The 21,840-nt window shown below is 37.4% G+C and overlaps 1 long non-coding RNA gene across 1 annotated transcript in view; it reads right to left on the bottom strand.

Moving 5' to 3' along the window:
- The window catches only part of LOC131360491 (uncharacterized), a 46,066-nt gene extending 38,914 nt beyond the window's left edge, over positions 1 to 7,152 (bottom strand). Inside the window, exon 1 of the long non-coding RNA XR_009205886.1 lies at positions 6,942 to 7,152. This is a non-coding gene — a long non-coding RNA (uncharacterized LOC131360491). The remainder of the gene's footprint in view (positions 1 to 6,941) is intronic.
- Between the last annotated feature and the right edge of the window lie 14,688 nt (positions 7,153 to 21,840).

Below are 21,840 nucleotides of genomic sequence, written 5' to 3'. Positions count from 1 at the left end.
AGTTTGGACACACCTTTTAATTCAGTGTTTTTTGTTTAGGGATTTATTTTCTACATTCTAGAACAATCCTGGAGATTTCGAAACTATGAAATAACACACATGGACTTCAGTAATCCATATGTAATGACAACAAAAACAGTCAGTTGTTATTTTAAGACACGAAGGTCAGGTGTTCTGGAATAGTTCTTGCAAGAACAGTATTGTCAAGTGCATCTGCAAAACCCATCAAGCACCATGATGAAACTGTCTCACATGAAGACCATCCCAGTAAAGCAAGACCAAAACTGACCTCTGCTGCAGAGGAGAAGTTCATTTAGAGTGACCAGCCTCAGAAATCACCAATTAACAGCACCTCAGATTAGAGGCGTTATGAAGGCTTTACAGAGCATCAGTAGCAGACATATCTCAATATCAACTGTTCAAAGGACATTATTGTGGATTTCGGCCGCCTTCAGCATTGTTTTACAATGTAGAAAGAAATAAACATCAGGAAAGACCATGGGATTAGAAGGTGTGTCCAAACTTTTGACTGGTAGTGTATATATACACTATATTGCCAAAAGTATTCGCTCACCCATCCAAATAATCAGAATCAGGTGTTCCAATCACTTCCATGGCCACAGGTGTATAAAATCAAGCACCTAGGCATGCAGACTGTTTTTACAAACATTTGTGAAAGAATGGGTCGCTCTCAGGAGCTCAGTGAATTCCAGCGTGGAACTGTGATAGGATGCCACCTGTGCAACAAATCCAGTCGTGAAATTTCCTCGCTCCTAAATATTCCACAGTCAACTGTCAGCTGTATTATAAGAACGTGGAAGTGTTTGGGAACGACAGCAACTCAGCCACGAAGTGGTAGGCCACGTAAACTGACGGAGCGGGGTCAGCGGATGCTGAGGCGCATAGTGCGAAGAGGTCGCCAACTTTCTGCAGAGTCAATCGCTACAGACCTCCAAACTTCATGTGGCCTTCAGATGAGCTCAAGAACAGTGCGCAGAGAGCTTCATGGAATGGGTTTCCATGGCCGAGCAGCTGCATCCAAGCCATACATCACCAAGTGCCATGCAAAGCTTCGGATGCAGTGGTGTAAAGCACGCCGCCACTGGACTCTAGAGCAGTGGAGACGCGTTCTCTGGAGTGACGAAACACGCTTCTCCATCTGGCAATCTGATGGACGAGTCTGGGTTTGGCGGTTGCCAGGAGAACGGTACTTGTCTGACTGCATTGTGCCAAGTGTAAAGTTTGGTGGAAGGGGGATTATGGTGTGGGGTTGTTTTTCAGGAGCTGGGCTTGGCCCCTTAGTTCCAGTGAAAGGAACTCTGAATGCTTCAGCATACCAAGACATTTTGGACAATTCCATGCTCCCAACTTTGTGGGAACAGTTTGGAGCTGGCCCCTTCCTCTTCCAACATGACTGTGCACCAGTGCACAAAGCAAGGTCCATAAAGACATGGATGACAGAGTCTGGTGTGGAGGAACTTGACTGTCCTGCACAGAGTCCTGACCTCAACCCCATAGAACACCTTTGGGATGAATTAGAGCGGAGACTGAGAGCCAGGCCTTCTCGTCCAACATCAGTGTGTGACCTCACAAATGCGCTTCTGGAAGAATGGTCAAAAATTCCCATAAACACACTCCTAAACCTTGTGGACAGCCTTCCCAGAAGAGTTGAAGCTGTTATAGCAAGGGACAAAGGGCGGGACAACTCCATATTACATTCATGTGCATGTAAAGGCAGGTGTCCCAGAACTTTTGGCAATATAGTGTAGTTGTAGTGTCAATGTTGAAGCTGTTATAGCTGCAAAGGGTCAAGGCAGGTGAGCGAATACTTTTAGCAATATCGTGTGTGTGTATATATATATATATATATATATATATATATATATATATATATATATATATATATATATATATATATATATATATATATATATTGTAAATTTAACAAGTAGCATGTAAAAGATCATATAGATATAATCCTATATCTCTTCCATCTAAAATGAAAATGTCTGGTGGAATTAGAGAAGAAAGATTTTCTATGTTTGATACTGAGAGATGGTTCATTTCTCTGTCTGTGATGTGGGTGAATGTGTGAGCTGGCTCTCCGCTTGTAGGATATGGTTTCTACTGTAAATCACATACCTGTGAATAACTCTTAAATATCTCCTCTGTCCTGTCAGAAAGCGGATTATTTTCTGCCACTATAATCCAGGTAAAATTTGTGCGAGAAATCTGATGGTATGTCCTAAAGAAAATGCAACACCACACACATTTGGTTCTCAAGAGAAAGGAAAGGTGCTGATTTAATGGGATACATCACCAGTACATCTAACTACGTTTAAAATATTCATTCTGACCTAACCTCATTAAACCTTCAAATCAATAGTTATGCCTGTCATCACAAAAAAAAAATCCAAATTGTTCAGTGATTCAGCCTTGTACCTTATTTTTTCCATCCTGCACCAAATAATGAAAATAGAGGACATGACCAATTTAACCTTTTCCAGGCCACCACTGGCTGGTTGCACCACTGTTTTTGCTCATATGTTCATGACAGGTTCATGGTGACATTTATAGTCATAAAGCCAGGACTATAACTCCAAACTGAACAGAAGATTAAATAATTGTGTAGTTGTTCCACTTTTGTACAACTTTTTAATGAGGCATCTTTACATAAGCCAGTGACCCTAAACTTTGCTCTATATGCTTTTCATGAGTAGAAAAAAACACTACTGAGACAAAGTCAGGTCAGTTTCAGTAGGATTGTATAAACCTGAATATTATGATGCTACAATATACATTGATCAGGCATAACATTATGACCACCTGCCTAATATTGTGTTGGTCCCCCTTTTGCTGCCAAAACAGCCCTGACCCGTCCTGCACTGTGTATTCTGACCCCTTTCTATCAGAACCAGCATTAACTTCTTCAGCAGTTTGAGCAACAGTAGCTCGTCTGTTGGATCGGATCACACGGGTCAGCCTTCTCTCCCCACGTGTATCAGTGAGACTCGACCATCCATGACCCTGTCTCCGGTTCACCACTGTTCCTTCCTTGGACCACTTTTGATAGATACTGACCACTGCAGACCGGGAACACCCCACAAGAGCTGCAGTTTTGGAGATGCTCTGATCCAGTGGTCTAGCCATCACAATTTGGCCCTCTTGGTCAAACTCGCTCAAATCCTTACACTTGTCCATTTTTCCTGCATCAACTTTGAGGACAAAATGTTGACTTGCTGCTTAATATATCCCACCCACTAACAGGTGCCATGATGAGGAGATACTCAGTTTTGTTCACTTCTCATATTATGCCTGGTCAGTGTGTGTGTATATATATATATATATATAGTGCCAGAGTAAACAGAAAATATATTTAGCCAGTTATTACTAATACACAAATCCGAATGAAAATCTGTTTCAAATTCAAATGCAAGCAATTACAAAAATGTCACAGCTACATCATGGTCAGTTCTTAAAGGATAAGATAGGAGCTGATCTTAACACTACATCTAAGCAGACCTCATTGTGTTCATTCGAACTCAAATTCTAACATTTTTAATGAATTATAATGAATACCATTTGCACCACTTTAATAATAATATATAAAGCACCAGTCTTATGTCTTTTTCTTGAAAACAGAGCCATATCAGTAAAAGTCACACTGAACACCTAATCATCACTTCTTTATTCATTTCTTTATATCTTCTAACAGCTTGTTCTTCTGCTTCACCACATGCTTGGTACATTTTTCTGATTTTTTTTTTTATTTATTTAAACCTGTACATTACAGAGGTTTATTTAAAAAAAAAAGGCAAGCCAGGCACTTAAAAAATCCAATATCTCAATAATCTTTACCTGAGTGAGCTCAAGCGAGCTGAGAAAATTAAAATTATAACCTGCCAGGCATCAGTGACAGAATAAAATGAAAAATTGGTGGGCAATTAATGACGATAACCTGCAAAAAATGTTGGCCAATTTAACACAGTGTCATCCAAGGTCACTATGAGGAAACAGAGCTCATCATTTCCAGCGCTGTGATGTAATATAGATCGCTACATTTACAGATTATGAGGAAGTCTATAAAAAGTTTCAGAGACTCCCAGGGTGACTAGTCTTGTTGATTTATTTATTTATATTACTGTAAAGTGGATTTACAATGCTTAGTTTGTGATCATTTCAGGATTAAATAACAATGCATGCTCTCTCTTAACTATCTCTTAAATGTCTGCACAAGAACAAAACAGATAGACTATATTGGCAAAAGTTCTGGGACGTCTGCCTTTACATGTACATGAATGTAATATGGAGTTGTCCCGCCCTTTGCAGCTATAACAGCTTCAACTCTTCTGGGAAGGCTTTCCACAAGGTTTAGGAGTGTGTTTATGGGAATTTTTGACCGTTCCTTTAGAAGCACATTTGTGAGGTCAGACACTGATGTTGGACGAGAAGGTCTGGCTCACAGTCTCCACTCTAATTCATCCCAAAGGTGTTCTATGGGGTTGAGGTCAGGACTCTGTGCAGGACAGTCAAGTTACTCCACATCCATGTCTTTATGGACCTTGCTTTGGTCACTGGTGTGCAGTCATGTTGGAACAGGAAGGGGTCATCCCCAAACTGTTTCCACAAAGAGAATGAAATTGTCCAAAATGTCTTGGTATGAAGCTGAAGCATTAAGAGTTCCTTTCACTGGAACTAAGGGGCCGAGTCCAACCCCTGAAAAACAACACCTGAACTCAATGATTTGGAGGGGTGTTCCAATACTTTTGGCAATACAGTGTATATTGCACTATTTCACCTTTACAATACTTCAATCTGACAGTTTACAGTTGAATTCTCTCTCTCTCTCGCTCTTTCTCTCTCTCTCTCTCTCTCTCTCTCTCTCTCTCTCTCTCTCAGACCTAAGCAGATGCTGTTTTCTCATTGCAAAATTTAAATCTACTCTATTTTGTTTATTTAAACATTCTATTTGGATTTTTTTTAAAAAGCTGAAAAAACCCCTGAAATTTTTTAAAAGATTTTGTTATTATTATTATTATTATTATTATTATTATTATTATTATTACTGTTATTATTATTATTATTATTATTATTATTACTGTTATTATTATTATTATTATTATTATTATTATTATTATTATCAGATTTTTATTTAACATTTCCCTGTTTTAGTCAGGTGTATGATGAAGGGTGTGCTCCTAGGTAAAGAGGAAGGTGTAAGATGAGTGACCCTAATGCAGAAACTCATTAAAGCAACTGTCAGGATTCCTCTATTTTACCATCGCTGTGCTTATTTCCTAACAGCTAACCTGTCGTTTTGAGTGAGTGTTCTGCCAAAGATGCATTTACAAATAAATGAAAAATGTCACAATGGATTCCGCTTGTCCGAGACTACGGCGCGTCAGCTTTGTCAGAAACCGCCTTTGTTGTTCTCGCCTCTGCAGGTCCTGCTTCCAAATCATGCAGGATTGTGGTTTTGACCAGCTCAGGCCCTTTCTGTATCACGCAGAGGAGAAGCCAGCAGACAACGTCCTGCTGTTTACATTGCCATTATGCCTTTTTCTGGAGGGTTGAGTCCACCTGCTGGAAATGCCTCCGGTATGAGTGGTAAGTTGAAAGAGGATTGTAGTGGGGGGAATAAAGAGCTGCAAAATGGCGTGCCATGCTGACAGTAAATCAGGCGTAGTACACAATTTGACCCTCACACTGTATTTGATGTGTATTGCTGGCAGCCAGTGGAAACTAATTGCCTTTTTTTCCACTATCTGTCTTTTCATTACATTTTTGTCAGTATTTGATTTCATTCCAGAATGGTAATGAGGGGTGCAGATTTGAGTTTGGACCGTGAGATTTCTAAATAGCTGTCTTGGTACCTGCTGAGTGAAGGAGAACACATTGCAGGAGTCAATGCTACCATTTAAGCTGCGTAATTAAAAGGAACTCATTGTTATCTCACTTATCAATTTCACACCCACTGGTTTGTGTCCTTTGGTAAGATGCATGGGGTTTATTTCAAAGATACCGACATATTCTCTGCCATTTAAATGTTAAAATATATGAACATACCTAGACTCCTGCTTTTCCCCAACCAGTGTCAGCTCTAGCTCAAAGGCGTTTCTTAATGTGCTTTGAGAAATCTTTTAACAGCTCATGTATTTGATTTTAGACGATTTTTACATCACAGATTACTAAAACATAGAAGCCCATTTCTGCCAGTTACAAAAGAACAAATAGCTTACAATTAACCTGTATTTTTGCCACAAGGATGTGATCATTTTCATGTCTCTCAAGCTTTAGACTTAAAACAAAACTGTCATCTATACCTATGATTTAGGTTGAAATTTTTAGATTTTCTTAACTACCAAATGATCATTCTCTATTTTGAGAGAATGTGTCAGAATTTTGAGATAGATGGTAACAAGGTAATAAGTAATTTGAGATAATAAATTGGAATTCCTTTGGTCTAAGAGTCACAGTGCTGATATAATGCATTAATAATCTAGGATTCAGTCAGAATTTTGAAATAAGCCACATTTTTTTTTATAATGCCGTGTTTTAAGAAAACTTTTGTCAAAACTTTGAGATGGTAAGTTCGAATTCTGAAAAAAATAACAGCTTATAAGCCAGAATTATAAGTCAATATAGACATATTACTTTTACAAAAATAATGAAAATGAAATTTGTTTTTGTTTCTACTAAAATAAAATATACATAAAAAAGTTTCTTTTGTAAGACTTTCAATGTCTTTTATAGAGATGGACTGGATATAAATACGTCCACAGACTGTTTAAGAAGAATCAAAAGTTCTTTTATGATATAGATAGTGCATGTTTTGGCTTTGTTATTTATCTTCAGTGTTCCTACTAAGCAAAATGTTCTGTGCATATAAAACAGATCTTGACAAACTGTTTTTAACAGTTCTCATAAAATTCTGTACTGACCTTGTATGTGCAGTGATCCTTAATTACATTGCAGCCAAGTAAGTCCAAATATGAAGGAATCAATAATAAAGTTTCACTTCCATTTTCTTGCAAATATCATTTTAGTTCCACAAAAACGAAGAAAGATGGTGACCCAGATAAGAAACAGACGCAAAACATGCAGGCTTTCTAGATCTTCCAAGGACAGCAGAGGTTGCTGGGAGGTGACAGGAAACTGTGAAAATGGGCATTAATGTGAGTTCCAAAAGGATCTGCAGGGGTGTTTGTACATTTGGAGAGTGGAAATGGTGCATGACATTCACCATGGGAACCATGGAGGATGGCCAAGTGCTTTTGAAAAGAGATGGCGTGGGACACCTGTTGTGACCTTTCCCGTCTGATGGGCTGCAAATGAAAGCTGAATAGAGCGCTGTGAATGAAACACTAATTCCCTCCATTCTAAAAAAAACGAAGTCTGAATAAGTTTACCATACAGCCTAGTTCCCATGTTCTGAGCCATTCCTGGAACATCTGACATCGCAGGTGTACAAAGGCTTGACAGCAAACTAAATGGTTTATGATTGAGTTCAGTTCTAGTAACAGGCTGGTTTGAGGATTTCAGAAGATACTGATGGACACAGTTTCAAGTGTTGACACAGAATGGAGCAAAAAGACAAAGTGTGAGCAGAAGTTGTGTGGGTTGGTCAGGGGAGAACGGCTAGACTGGGTCAAGTAGACAGAAAACATTTAGTAACCAAATGAACCCCTCTTTAAACTGTGCTGAAAAAGAAATGCATCTCAGAACAACATCATAACTGGTTCTACTCAGTCAGCCCAGAACAAGAATCTCAAGCCAAGTAAAGACAAGTCAAGAAGCTGTTATTGTCATTTCAGCCATATATAGCTTACACAGTACACAATGAAAAGAAATCATGTTCCTCCAGGACCCTGGTGCTACATACAGCAACACAGAGCTAAGAGCAGTGCAAGACAAGAGACAATGCAGACAGACAACACAATATACTACAGGACAGATATATAAAATAGTGTACCATTGTGCAAATAAAAGGATTTGTAAACAATAAGAGAATTTATGTAAGCATACGTACACAAAATATATACACAAGCTCATGGAAACGGAAAAGTTTCTAGTTTATTTCCAATCTTCAGCTCTCCAGTTAAAGCTCTTAACCCTATTTACTTGATATTATATCCATAGTGCTTTTACCATATGATCGGATATTTGCATGAACGAACAGGCGCACAAGTGTTCCTAATAAAGTGGTCGTTAAGTGTATGTCATGCATGAAGGCTTACCCTGTAGCTGTTGATGTATCAGCAGGGAATAACTACATTAGAATGCATGGACGCTGTGTGCCTTGATTGATATTTGACAGCAGTCCTAGGGGTAATGTGAGTTCCTTTAAACTTCAAATGTTGTCATTCGCTTTTAGATAGCATAAAGGTCAGTCCAGGGACCCTTTTAAGCATGCATTGACATTCATGCAGTGCGTTCTGTAATGTTACATCAGCTCCTCTCCTTGAGTTCCCAATATTGCTTTAGCAGTTCAAGGTCAAGTTTATTAAAAAAAAAAAACTGTCATCATTTACTTTTGATTTGCTGAATAAATCACCATAAGAGGATATAATTGCTAATATGATTAAAAAGGGTGCTAATGGGGAGGTTGTTAGTTAGGTGTAGCTAAGTGTATTTTCCTGTGCTGAATTTTAATGTGCATTTCTCAGACACTTAAGTCCATCATATTTTGACACTGAATGATTACATTCAGCCCGGGCCGTGAGAATCACCTGGAAATTTTCTTTTTGACATCCGGAGACCTTTAACAAAGTCACAAAATGACCTGACATAGGGTTTGAAAATTCTGGAAAGATCTTACTGGGTTAGTGCTGGTTCTGAATCACAAGGGACTGTTCATTCAATAATTATAAATGTTTTATGGGACATGAATTAAAATATTAAGCTTTTTTTTTTTTTAAATTGAAGCATAATCTGAAATTATGTGACTTTTCAAAACTTTATTTAACTTTGATAAAATACTGCATGCTGGCAAATCAGTGTAGGCTGAAATATATTTCTCCTAGGATGATGCAACCATTAGTTCAGACCCTCTGCTGAGTGCACTTTCAGTAAAGATGTCTTTTTCTTGGTGATTTCTATTTTAACTTCTTGACTAAAACTTCCTGTTTAAGTCACAGCTCATATTATTACTGAACCAGCTGGACTTTCTGCAAGTTCCTTCTATCACATCCAGAGCCAAGAAGATTTGCCCACAATTCCTTCATCTCTATGGGTGGTGTGTTAGCTTAGTTGGTAGTGTTTGTGCCTCACAGCTCTAGGATCCCTGGTTCGATCCTGAGTTACTATCTCTGTGGGGTTTCTGTGCATGTTCTTCCACCTTCTAAAACGTGCTGGTAGACAAATTGGCGATGCTGAATATGTCCTGGGTGTGTGTCTGTATTTGTGGGTGTGTAGTGCCCTTTAATTGATTGGCATCTCATCAGTCCCATTGTTCCTGTGATGGTCTCTGGAGCCACCACAACCCTGACTATGCTAACAATCTTACTGAAAGTGAGTGATCTCTATACTTTACCAATAGATGGTGCATGGAAATGGAATATAATATCAAATAGATAGGATATCTTTAAGGTCCGTCATTGTACAAGTAGAACGAAATTGAATTTTGTTGGTTTTATATCCAAACTGACTCAGAGCAATTGACTGGGTAGTGTGTACTCTACTTTTTCCACTCTGAAATTATGTGGCTGTTTGATAATGGAGGAAAATGGGCCACACTGACAAACTGGCTCTACTATACACTGCACATTTCTCACTCAAAGAGTCTAAACTCACTACGGGAGCTACTGAAAAGACCTGCATTTTCTTCTCAAAGGATAATTTTATCATTTAAAAAAAAGCTTTTATGTTTTCATACCTATAGTGTATACATCATTTTTTAGACAACATTCTAATAAAGCCACACAAATCTATTAGAAGCTTAGAGGAAATAGCCTGAAACATTTAAGAAAGGCAGCTATGGCAGCAACTTATTTATTAAAGTAGCATAGAGCACAATAAAGGACTGTAGACTTTAGAAGAAGCAAGCAAGGATGAATTGATTTCGAACGAAAATCTAGTTCAATAACTCACCTAGCCACTACTGAAGCATCCAGAATTCCCACGTACACACTTTTACAGTCACAGGTGATTGTCTTGCTCACACCATGATTACAAAGTGAACATACGTGAAGTGAAAATGTGTCAAAAATGAATTTGAAATATGAAATGTTCAACTGAAATAGCTAAACTCAGGCTAACTGTAGCATAACTCAACTAGCTAGAACAGTTCCTAGACACACTATGTTGCCAAAAGTTTTGGGACATCCCTCCAAATCATTGAGTTCAGGTGTTGTTTTTCAGGGGTTGGACTCGGCCCCTTAGTTCCAGTGAAAGGAACTCTTAATGCTTCAGCTTCATACCAAGACATTTTGGACAATTTCATGCTCTTTGTGGGAACAGTTTGGGGATGACCCCTTCCTGTTCCAACATGACTGCACACCAGTGACCAAAGCAAGGTCCATAAAGACATGGATGAGTGAGTTTGGTGTGGAGGAACTTGACTGACCTGCACAGAGTCCTGACCTCAACCCCATAGAACACCTTTGGGATGAATTAGAGTGGAGACTGTGAGCCAGACCTTCTCGTCCAACATCAGTGCCTGACCTCACAAATGCACTTATAGAGAGAAACGGTCAAAAATTCCCATAAACACACTCCTAAACCTTGTGGAAAGCCTTCCCAGAAGAGTTGAAGCTGTTATAGCTGCAAAGGGCGGGACAACTCCATATTACATTCATGTGCATGTAAAGGCAGGTGTCCCAGAACTTTTGGCAATATAGTGTAGTTGTAGTGTCAATGTTTGACATCACTGTAGAAACCTTTTTTTATTTTATCTTTTCATTACACTATGTAACAAATTTTTACTTTTTTCTTGTTCCTGGGAAATAAGTGTTATTTCCCCATTCTTTGTAACCCAAATAAAGAGAAAAAACCCATGTTAGCCATGAAAGTTCGGGTTAGTTTTGGGCAGTTTTCTTTAAAATGGATGGGTAAAATGGGCTAATCTTTTAGGTTTTTGTCCTCTTAAAAGCCCAAACCCAAACTTCAAAGGGTATTGATGGCTATTTTTTAAAATCATTTTTCATCAAGAGTAATTGGAAAATGTCATTCACTCCCCAGGAACAAACATCATGTTATGTAGTGTTATTAGCATCTATCTTTGCCTAATTCAAATTAATTTTAATTTTTGTTTTAAATATTTGTAATTATAAGGGAGTGTTTTTTTAAGCATATCTTACCCAATGATAAAAACAGAGAAAAAAAAAAAACAGAAATATTTTAAATACCAAATAGAAAACAAAAAGATTTTTTAATGTCATTTGTATACTGTATAAATCAAATCTATATAATACTTTTGTCAGCTTTCATGCTCCGTACAGCAACTTCCAACAAAACATTACTTAATTATCTTAGATTGTGCTCTTGAAGCGAACAGATTGTTGAATTTGTTGTTACACTATAGGTATCGATCCTTGGATATGGGAGATCAAGGCTATGACAAGGATTGAACATGAAAGGTAAACAACGCTGTGCACAAGAGAGAGAGTGAGACATAAATCCGAGGGCGTTGTGTACACCCTGCAGTGCTCACTCTGTCAAATTGGTAGTTAATGATGTAGCATCAGGTCTATACTCAGTGGACTTCTTTACTGCAAGACAGCTGGTTTATACCCTTTTTTCCCTCTGTTTTTTAACCTCTTGCTGGGAAGTGGAAAAAAAACAAAAACAACAACCTGTAGGTGAATGTGGCCTTCCAGAAAAAGAGTACACCAGATTGGAAAGTCGGATGGACACACTGTAAAGATTCCCTGCGGTTAGTGGCAGAAGATCACAGTCTGGAGTTAAAAGAAGCTCGAAGCTCAAACCCAATCCAGTCATGGGTACATTTATTACATGGTGTGAAGTGTAAAATGCAGAAATGTAGCTGAACATGTCAAACCAATTCCCCCACGGTATTTTTAGAATTGGCTGAGAAATTCCGACATAACATATGGCATGGTCGTGAAAAGACGGAGAGAATGTTTGACTACAAATGCGATGGCATGACTGTGAGGGACACAAAACAACACCATGTTCCACATTGAGGACTTTATCAGTGAGTTCTGTTTATGAAGGGGAGGAAAGCAGCAGCAAGTCTTAGAGATAACATCCAAAAAGTGTCTGATAATCAAGGAACAAGGCAGGAACTATGCAGAGCTGCTGTGGATCTAGGCTTCAGTAGATGTAGCAGTTGGCTGGAATCCAGTGAATTTATATCACTTTCCATGTTCAAAGCTGGATATCTACATATAACACAATTACAGGCCAGCTACACACACAATCATGAAAGGTTCACATTATTAATGGAATCATTATACATTATAGAAGTTGTTTTATTATGCTTGCCCTGGTGTTTGTGCAGCTTTTTAGAGATGAAGTTCACGCAACATGCAGTTGTGGTATCGATTTCAGGTATTTAGACTCACTTGACACGCATGTTGTTTTATGCATCAAAATTCTTTCAAACTTCCCACAGTGTTTTCCAGATTTTATAGACTGCAGTCTTACTGAAGAGTATGATAAAGCAAACACAACCAAGTTTTATATGTATGTATGAAGAGATGTGGAAGAGAGTCTTCTTAAAATATTGAGTGTGAAAAAAAAAACAGTTAAATGTAGTTTTTTTAAATGTAGCTTTTATAATAACAAACGTTAATAATCGTGGAATTAATAAAACAAAACACAAACACCGAATTGCATTATTAGAAATGTCCATTCTTTTCTAACCTGCTGTTCTTATTCCATTAAAAGCATACAGTGTGTACATAATTAACACGTGGATGTAAACCTGTAGCTTCCAACACTGCTTTTTTTCATTTTTGTAGATTAATTTATTAATTAGGTAATTAAGTAGCTAATTTAATTTGAGCCCTGTAAGAATATTAAAACTAAATAAAATACTTTTATTATCACTGAAATAGGTAGAGGTACTAAATGACTAAACCGCACAAAGACACATTATTGCTAATAAAATATTCTGTTACTCCCGTGGAAATGCTGTATAAATAAATTAGTCTTTTTCTATCTGAATCTTCAGGTGCAGCATTGAGAATGAGAATATTTTAAGGACTATAAAATAAGAAAATAAATGAAAACAAATCTACCTTAAACCCCTTATCTCCTCGTTATCTCCTACATATCTGCCTTAAAATTATTACAATCATTTATTGCATTTATGAACATTAAATCTCCAGTTTTGTGGAAATAAAACCACTTCATCTATATATTTATGAAGAGATAAAATAATAGAGTAGTAGTAGTAAAAATTATTTAACTGCCTACTGAAAGAAAATATTTTGTTTTATTTATATTTTATTATTAATATTTTATATTTTATTTTATATTGTATTTTGTAGGAAATAATCCAAAAAATCCATACTGAGCTCTATAAGTTTGGGAATCATTTTATAATTAAAAAATGTACAGACTTTAAACAGCTATTAGTTTTCTAATTAAATTTATTAAAATCCTAACCCTAGTCACAATATCCCAGAACAGAATATTGTGAGATAATTAATCATGATATTGATATTGTATTGTTAAATCACCCAGCACTAATTAGAACCATGCACATAAATCTAATATTTTATTAGAACTTTGTTTATAATCCTCCCCAAAGTGTTTATTGTTCACTGTACTGTGTTAGATTGTCACTGGGGAATGATCTCATCTGCTAGTAATTGCCACATTAAATCCATTTGTCAGACATCAGGACATTATGAGAATACAGTCTGACATTGCCAGTGAATGATTTCCAAAAGGAATTCCTCCATAACCCCGAATAACAGGAGCGTGGGCAATTTTACGTACAGGATGATACAGGATGAAAGATTGTCATGGAGCTTTTCTTTTCTTTTTTTTCCTCTCCTCATGACAGGCTAAGGTATCAGCACAACAATCTTTGTGACAAAGGTTAGCTTTGCATTATAATTCATGTGACATTTGGAGTGAAGTGCGGGGAGTGCCAAGTCATACAGGTGGAACCACCAGCTACCACTCCGGCAGGTCTTTATCAAATCACAGCATGACAAATAATTCAGCCGAGCCTGTCATCGATGACAGGCGAGAATTCTTTCTTGTAGCACGATACCTTGATGTCGCGCTCATATTAAAATGCGACGCCAGCCGCTCCATTAAGCCCATGTAAAATGAGCTGTCTATGGCTGGCCATTTTGGTCTTTAGATTCACAAGAGTGGAGCGGGGCTGTGGAGGGAAAAGCAGTGCGAATGGGGAGAATATCATGGACAAGGCTGCAGGTAGACCAACTTTTCTAACTCTAGGTGAAACTGAGACATGGAGGTAATGGACACTCCATATGTTTTCCCACTTAACCATGTCTGTGCTTACAAACTGAACAGACCTTTTCAGACAACCGAAAACAAACAAATGTGGGAGAGATACAGCCTAAGGTATAATCAAACACATCATATTATGTAGCTTATTCAAGCAGTATTAAAAACCTAACTTGTTAATAATAGTGTCTGTTTGTAAATTACAGTAGAGTTTCATATTAAGCATTCAGTAATGAAGGTTTGTAATAAATAAACAAAATACAAAACAAATTATTATCATTCATGTACAAATTCATCAGGATAAGTAATGATAATATTTGATCTAGGTCATAAAAGATTCATTTCTTTCATATGCAATCTTGAGACAAACAACAAGAGTCCTGCTTTTGAAAATGAAATAAAATTTTCATGCAACATTGCAAAGTTTAACATTATGGATGGATTTCGTATCCTATGAAAGTGGAATAAAATCACACCATATTGTCCGTATTGTTTGAATTTGCATGAATGGAAAAATAACACTGATATTTATTTATATAGAATTCATTCGTTGAAGCACATCCCATACAGTATAGGTTCTCAATGTTTATTCATTATTATTGAATTGATTTGCACAGTAACTGCTTTATCCTGGCCAGGACACCATGTACACATTCATGTCTTGGAATTATTTAACATAATTCCCAAGCTAACAAGTTTTTTGGAAACAGGAAGAAACCTAGACTAGAACTATCCAGAGCTCTGGATCAAGCCATGGAGTTGTGAAGCAGTAACTATACCTGCTGTGCCATGCTTAATTCTGATAGCAGAAAAATTCTTCTAAAACTTAATGAAGTTGGCACAGTGTATGCAGCATTGCCCAATGTATAGTGTCCTAGGACCATCCACGGAGGATGAGCGTTTAATACTTAATGAGTTGATTAAGTATTCAGTAGTCCTGCTGTTTTACTGAAGAGATAGAAGACAAACATATACTATGTGTCTGTTAGCATTGTTTGTGATAGCGCTCATGTTAACTCAGTGTTGGACTTACTCAGTCATATCTGATAGAAAGTTTTCCAGAATGTTCCACAGGTGTAGTTGAGAGCAATTATGAACTGAAGTCGCTGAGGTTGAAGTTCATTAGTTGAACAAACTTGCCATTTATTTAATGAATAAAACCAAATTTGTTTCCACTGCCAAATATAAATACACGCACAGATATTTTGGAGCACTTAACAGTTACAGAAAGTCACGTTGCGTGACACACCACAGGAATCAGGTAAAGCTCTCCACTGGAAATAATCCAATTACGTTGCAAGAGGACATGCAGCACTTGAGTACACAGCTCTTATCCTGTTATAATGTGAGAGTGTCTTTTACTCTTTTTTTTTTACTCATTTACTCATTTATATAAGATAGCTTAATGCATCTCCATAGTGCTACATCAAGGCCTGTAAGTTGCAGGTATTGATTAGAGGAAATCCAAGGCTGGAGAGCTTCTGCTCTGATGATCTCTTAGGGCTTTTTAATAGAAATGCATTACCATGAATCACAAGCTCCTTCTTCATGATTGATTGTGTTGCTCACCATTTACAAGTCAGTGGCCACGGATAGCAGCCAATATTAATGAGCTATTGTGCATCTGCTCCTCTAAAGCAAAATGTGGCTGCTGGTTTATGCGTCTCTAATTTTGTCTGAGGTTTATGTGTGAATACGGTGTATATTAAATATGTGGACGTTTGAAACGGATCATCACAAAACCTGATCAGGCTTTATAGCAGGCTAAATATTTGTTTAAAGGCAAAAGCAAGAAATCCCTGCCTGGAATAATACTCCTATCTCTTAATTATTTTATTTTTTTTAATTCACAATGATGAATGATCTTAAATAATTACAGAATACATAAAATAATTATCTTAAACGCCTGGCTGAAGTCCAGAAATCCAGATTTATCCAAAGTCACGTAAATTGTGTTTTATCTAGTTTAAAAAACCCAGAAATGACTTTTTTTCTTGCCATGTGCACATAGTAACAGGACTATATCCAGTTACGTAAATGTAGTGAGGATTCAACACAGCAATTACAGAAACCTCAGATGGTGAAGTCCATTTTTCTTGAAAGACGTTGTCTCAACCATAGAGCATTATTAAATCAGTGGAAGCCATGTTGTAAAAGTTAACTAAATTTCCAATGAGTAATGTTAATTCCAGCAAGGACTATTCAAGGAGCAACTCATTGACCGTTTACTGACTGTCAGTTGACTCCAATTACATGTTTATTTCTGACAGTGTCTGCATCTTCTAATTCCCAGATAAAGGCAGAAGAAATATCGACTCAGGAAATATACAGTGAGTGTAATAATATATCATTCACACCCTGAGAGGATGTTGTCATCTAGTACTCGCTTCATGATTGGTGTCATCATGTCACCACTGGCCACTACAATGTCAACTGCCTGACACATCAAGTGAGTTAGTCATTTCTTCCCAGTAGGCAATGTTCTGGTGCATGATTCCTTTCTTAGAATTTAAGCGTCTTAATGCTAAACAAAAATAAATACATTAATTCTGACCAGACCTAGTTATAATGTGTTGAAAGTGTCATGGCCATATCCATCGTACCAGATATGAGCATCAAAGTAATAACCAACAGAAGGAGTAATGTACTTCTGCCCACTCATACATTTAAACTAGCTTAAAAGTTAATATTTTAAAATCACATGCATGATGGAATTGAAAGGATGCCAAAACTAGTGAAATACAGTGAAAAACATATGGTATAGGTGTGGGATCATCACCCGATTTGTTATGGATGTAATTGTGACAAGTCTACAAGGAACCTTTTTTTTTGAGGTTTCAAATGTGACTAAAAGTAAATTGAAATGCTTATAGAACTTTGGTGGAAATTAACATAAAAATGTAATCACTAAGAAGAAGTGACAGCCTCGTCTAAAACTAGTTTAATAAACTTTGAAACTAGATTCAGGCAAAATTAAATTTTCAGTCCATTTGACTCCAGCCCATCACACACATGTGGAAGGCTGGAAAAACCTACATTTTATGCTAATTATGATTCTCAGGGCTGTAGTTTACACACTTTTGGCACTAACTCTAGATGTTTGCTAATTTTGTAATGTGTGTATGAAATAGAATGGCAGATATCAGCTGAACCGAAGGAATCATTCTGGGGAAAACCTTCAAACTTTTAAATAGATTTTAACTTAATTCCGTTCATTCTTAAATTCATATTCGAATAGGTTTACATATTTCCTGGAAGATGGTGCTGCTAGGGACCAGTATAGAAAGGGATATCAGAATATCTCAGCAGCTCTTAACCTCACATACTTCATTTGTGTTAGATCACGCCAGAACGGGCTCCAAACCCTCTCAAATTCTAAAAGTGTGTCCATTCTGTAATTTAAGCACCTCTGTACCTCTGCAGCAATAATCGTAATCAATTATGAATCAAACGACTGCTTCAGTAACTAATATAGGGAAGTGGTAGCTCAGTGGTTAAGGTGCTAGATCGGAAGGTTGTGAGTTTGAATCTCAGGTCCACCAAGTGTCCACCTCTGGGCCCCTGAGCAAGGCCCTTAATCCTCAATTGCTCAGTTGTATAAAATAAGTCGCCCTGGATAAGGGTGCCTGCGAAATGCCGTAAATATAAATGTAATACTCACATTATGAGTTCCATGTGCTCATGGGTTGTGGAAATAAAAAAAGATGGCTGACTTTGTCATTTCTTTAAAAAAAAAGTGATAGGGTGGAGGTTGATTAGAAATGGTGATGGTTAACACCCAGAAAATATGCAGGTGACTCCTTCAGTCTTCCCATGACATATTACCACTGGATTACCTCTATCTTCTCATTCCAGTACCTCACATTTTACAAATAAATCAACCCACTGTGAGTTTCAATCAACCAACTCCAGATCTTCAGGCTAGGCTCCAGGTCTGCGTCTCTGCCTAGTCTTTCTGTAGGCATGTGTCTTCTATATCATTGCTTGGAGGAAGTGGTGACTCTGAGGTTAAGCCTTTAAGCTACAGAACAGAATGTTATGAATTTAAATCCCAATGCCACTGAGCTGCCATGGTTGAGCCCTTGAGCAAGACCCTTAACCCTCAACTGCTTAGGTATATCCTGCCACGATTGAAGGTCACTTTGGATAAAAGCATCAGTCCAATGAGTCAATACAGCAAATGCTATGGCTTGCTATCTGTCCCCTTTATCTACTTTACCTACCTCTTTGAAATGCCACCTCTCATGTTTCCTAAGTAGCCATCGTATTGCTGATTTGCCAGCCTCACCGCTGAAATACCCTCAAGTGCGCAACAGGGTTCTGAGAAAGATATTTTCACTTCTTGTGCTGTTCCACCTTGTTGCCCACAACAGCACTGGCTTCTTTCTGGATATCTGATTCATATCTCCATAGTATCTTCAGGGCAGCATTGTGGAACAGCAGAGAGCATTGCCACCTCACAGCTCCAGGATGTGGTACTTGTTCTGGACACGTTCTTTCCATATCTGCATGGGTTTGGGTTTTCCTCTGGGTTCTCTGGTTTCCTCACAACGTCCGAAATCATGCCAGTAGGTGGTTTGGCTACATGAAATTGGCTTTAGTTGCAAAGGAGTGTGCAAATGTGTGTGTGTGTGTGTGTGTACAGTGAAGGACTGTAGATGTAATTAAGTAGGATGAGTAGGGTGTAATTAAATGCCATAGTATGCACAATCAAAGCTTATTTAAATAATTAAATATGCTTACAAACATTTAAAATAAATAAATATATATATGGTATAATTATCACCTAAATTGCACAAAATTAGATCATCCAATAAAAGTGACAATGTACATATGCTGCTAAGCAAAGAACAAGGGAAGAAAATGTGCTGCTAAGAAGGAACCGTAGCAGCAGTGTGTTAACGATCCCAAATAGCTTTAGTGTAATATTAATTAACCCATGTAAATGATCACCTTCTGAACCTAGTGATTAGTTGCAGTAAAACTACCCAGCAGCTTTAAGTGTCTGCTTTGCTTTGGGGAATAATAATATAATGCACTAAAGTGTAAATATATTTAATAAATGTGTGAGCTAAGGCACTGTGTAAGTGACAACATGCAAAATGTTTTTTTCCGCCTCTTCTATGTACTGTGTGAGAAAGGATTGTTGAAAAATTGGGAAGTCAGTGAAAAATGATAATCCAAACCTATACAAGTAGTTGAAATAACATGCAAGATTTTGTTTTGGAATATGTTTAAACTTCCTTATTCATTCTTATTCATATATGCCTGGATTGCTTATTAAAAACAAATCTGGCAACCCTGGTCATAGCATAGATTATACAGTATATCAGGTGCAAGTAGGTGAATTAGTTTTCTGCAAAAAATAAATAAATTAATTAATTAATAATAATAATAACAAACTTACATTTAATTTGTTATAGAACCCTGTTTGATGAGCAGCATCTAGCCCTATGAGTATTTTGCATATTATTTCTTGCTGTCTGAGTTAAACATGTGTCTAATTAGCCCTAGCTCTGGCTAAACAGAGGGTATACTTGTATGGTTTGCTTGAGTTGATGCTGTTTCCTTTGAAGCTTTTTCATCCACTTCTAGCCACTCCAGTCATTATGAAGAATGCTTTTATAACACAAGATGGAACATGTTGGGGAAAAAAATAGTCCTCTTCAATTATACAATTATACTTAGGGGAGGTTTTTTGCCACCTGCTATGAGCCTTGTTGTGAAATAAGATGAAGAGGAAAATATTGTTTTCATTTCTTCTGTGCCTTTTTCTCTTTTCTCAGCTGGCTCTTACCTGTAATTATCAGGGTATGGTGGATCCTGTTATTGTGCTCCAACTTTAATGACAGTGCTGGAAGTGGCTGGTCTCTCATGCTCTACTGATTGCTTTTCCATCACTGTGTATCACTAGAACAGGGGGTGGAAGTGGGCAGATGATATTATCAGGTGCTCCACAGCCTTCTGTGAGTCTGTTCTAAATCCCTCAGAATGCACTGGCAGTAACCGGTACTGAGCCATCACCATGCAGGAGCCTGTAATTGGTCATCTTTTTTTATCTCAACAGTTTATAAACTGACAGTTTAATACCAATTTACTACCAGTATGTATATTTCCATGGTTACGCTGACTCTGATTACTTACTCTGACTTTCAGTGTGAAAATATACCAGGATCTAGATCTGCAGTGCTGATAGTCATTCATCATGAGACTTGCAGCCTTAATTGCTGAACAGTGAACATGGTCCTACCGAGCACTGACCTACATGAGACGATACTTGAGATACTCATAAATGCCGGTTATTTTGTTTAATTAATCCTTTAACACTAGTAAAATATGCTGTACCTTAGACATAATGAATCCATTTCAGTGTTAGGATATAACACTACACTGTGTGGAAGTGGGGTGGGTCTTGAACACTTATGGAAGATCTATCAGCTCCTCTACACACACACACACACACACACACATATACACATACACAAACACACAGACTAATGCACACTCTCAGACACACACACACATATACACTCTCTCACTCACACACAAACACACACACAGACTAATGCACACTCTTAGACACACACACACACACATATACACTCTCTCACTCACACATACACACACACACACACACAGACACACACAGACTAATGCATACTTTCAGACACACACACACACATACAAACACACACACACACATACACTCTCTCACTCACTCACACACACACACACAAACACACACATTTCACTCTCTTTTTCTCTCTCACACACACACACACACACACACACACAATGCAGTTCTCTTTGTGATAATGACCTTTGCCCCAAAACCTTTTTTATGAATGGTTTATTTGAACTCAGAGACATTAATAATGTATTTAAGGACTGAGCTCTGTGACTGAACTGATAACATTCAGGTGATCTATAATACCAAACTGATCAACAGTCACAGGAGAGCAGACAGGTAGAGGTGTGATGAACGCTACAGTTTATTATCCTTAGGCTTTTGTGGCGACGTTTCTGAGGGTGTTACAGGAATTTTAGCCTGATTTTATGACACTGAATGCAAATAACAATTTTATGTAGATCATCATTTATATCATCATTTGGACATCATGGATCTAAGTGGCATCAGATATGATTTGGTTATAAATGCAAATCAGAAAAAATAATAAAATAGAATTAAAGAAAAATTTAACCACAAGAAAACAAGGTACCAAAAAAAGACAAAAACAAATGAGGAACATAACAGAAAAATAAAAACACAGCAACAAATCAGGAACACACAAGCAAATCAGGTCTACAAGAACAAATCAGCAACACAACAACAAATCTGGAATACAAACACAAAAGAGGAACAAACCAAAATTGGGGATTTAACAGCAAATCAGAACAAATAGAACAACAAAACAGGAAAATTTAAAACATAATAGCAAATCAGGAATA

The sequence above is a fragment of the Hemibagrus wyckioides genome, linkage group LG10, assembly GCF_019097595.1.
Source record: "Hemibagrus wyckioides isolate EC202008001 linkage group LG10, SWU_Hwy_1.0, whole genome shotgun sequence".
Classification (NCBI taxonomy): Eukaryota; Metazoa; Chordata; class Actinopteri; order Siluriformes; family Bagridae; genus Hemibagrus; species Hemibagrus wyckioides.
Note: the sequence above shows the minus strand (reverse complement) of the source record. Positions and strands in the feature narration are given on the sequence as shown.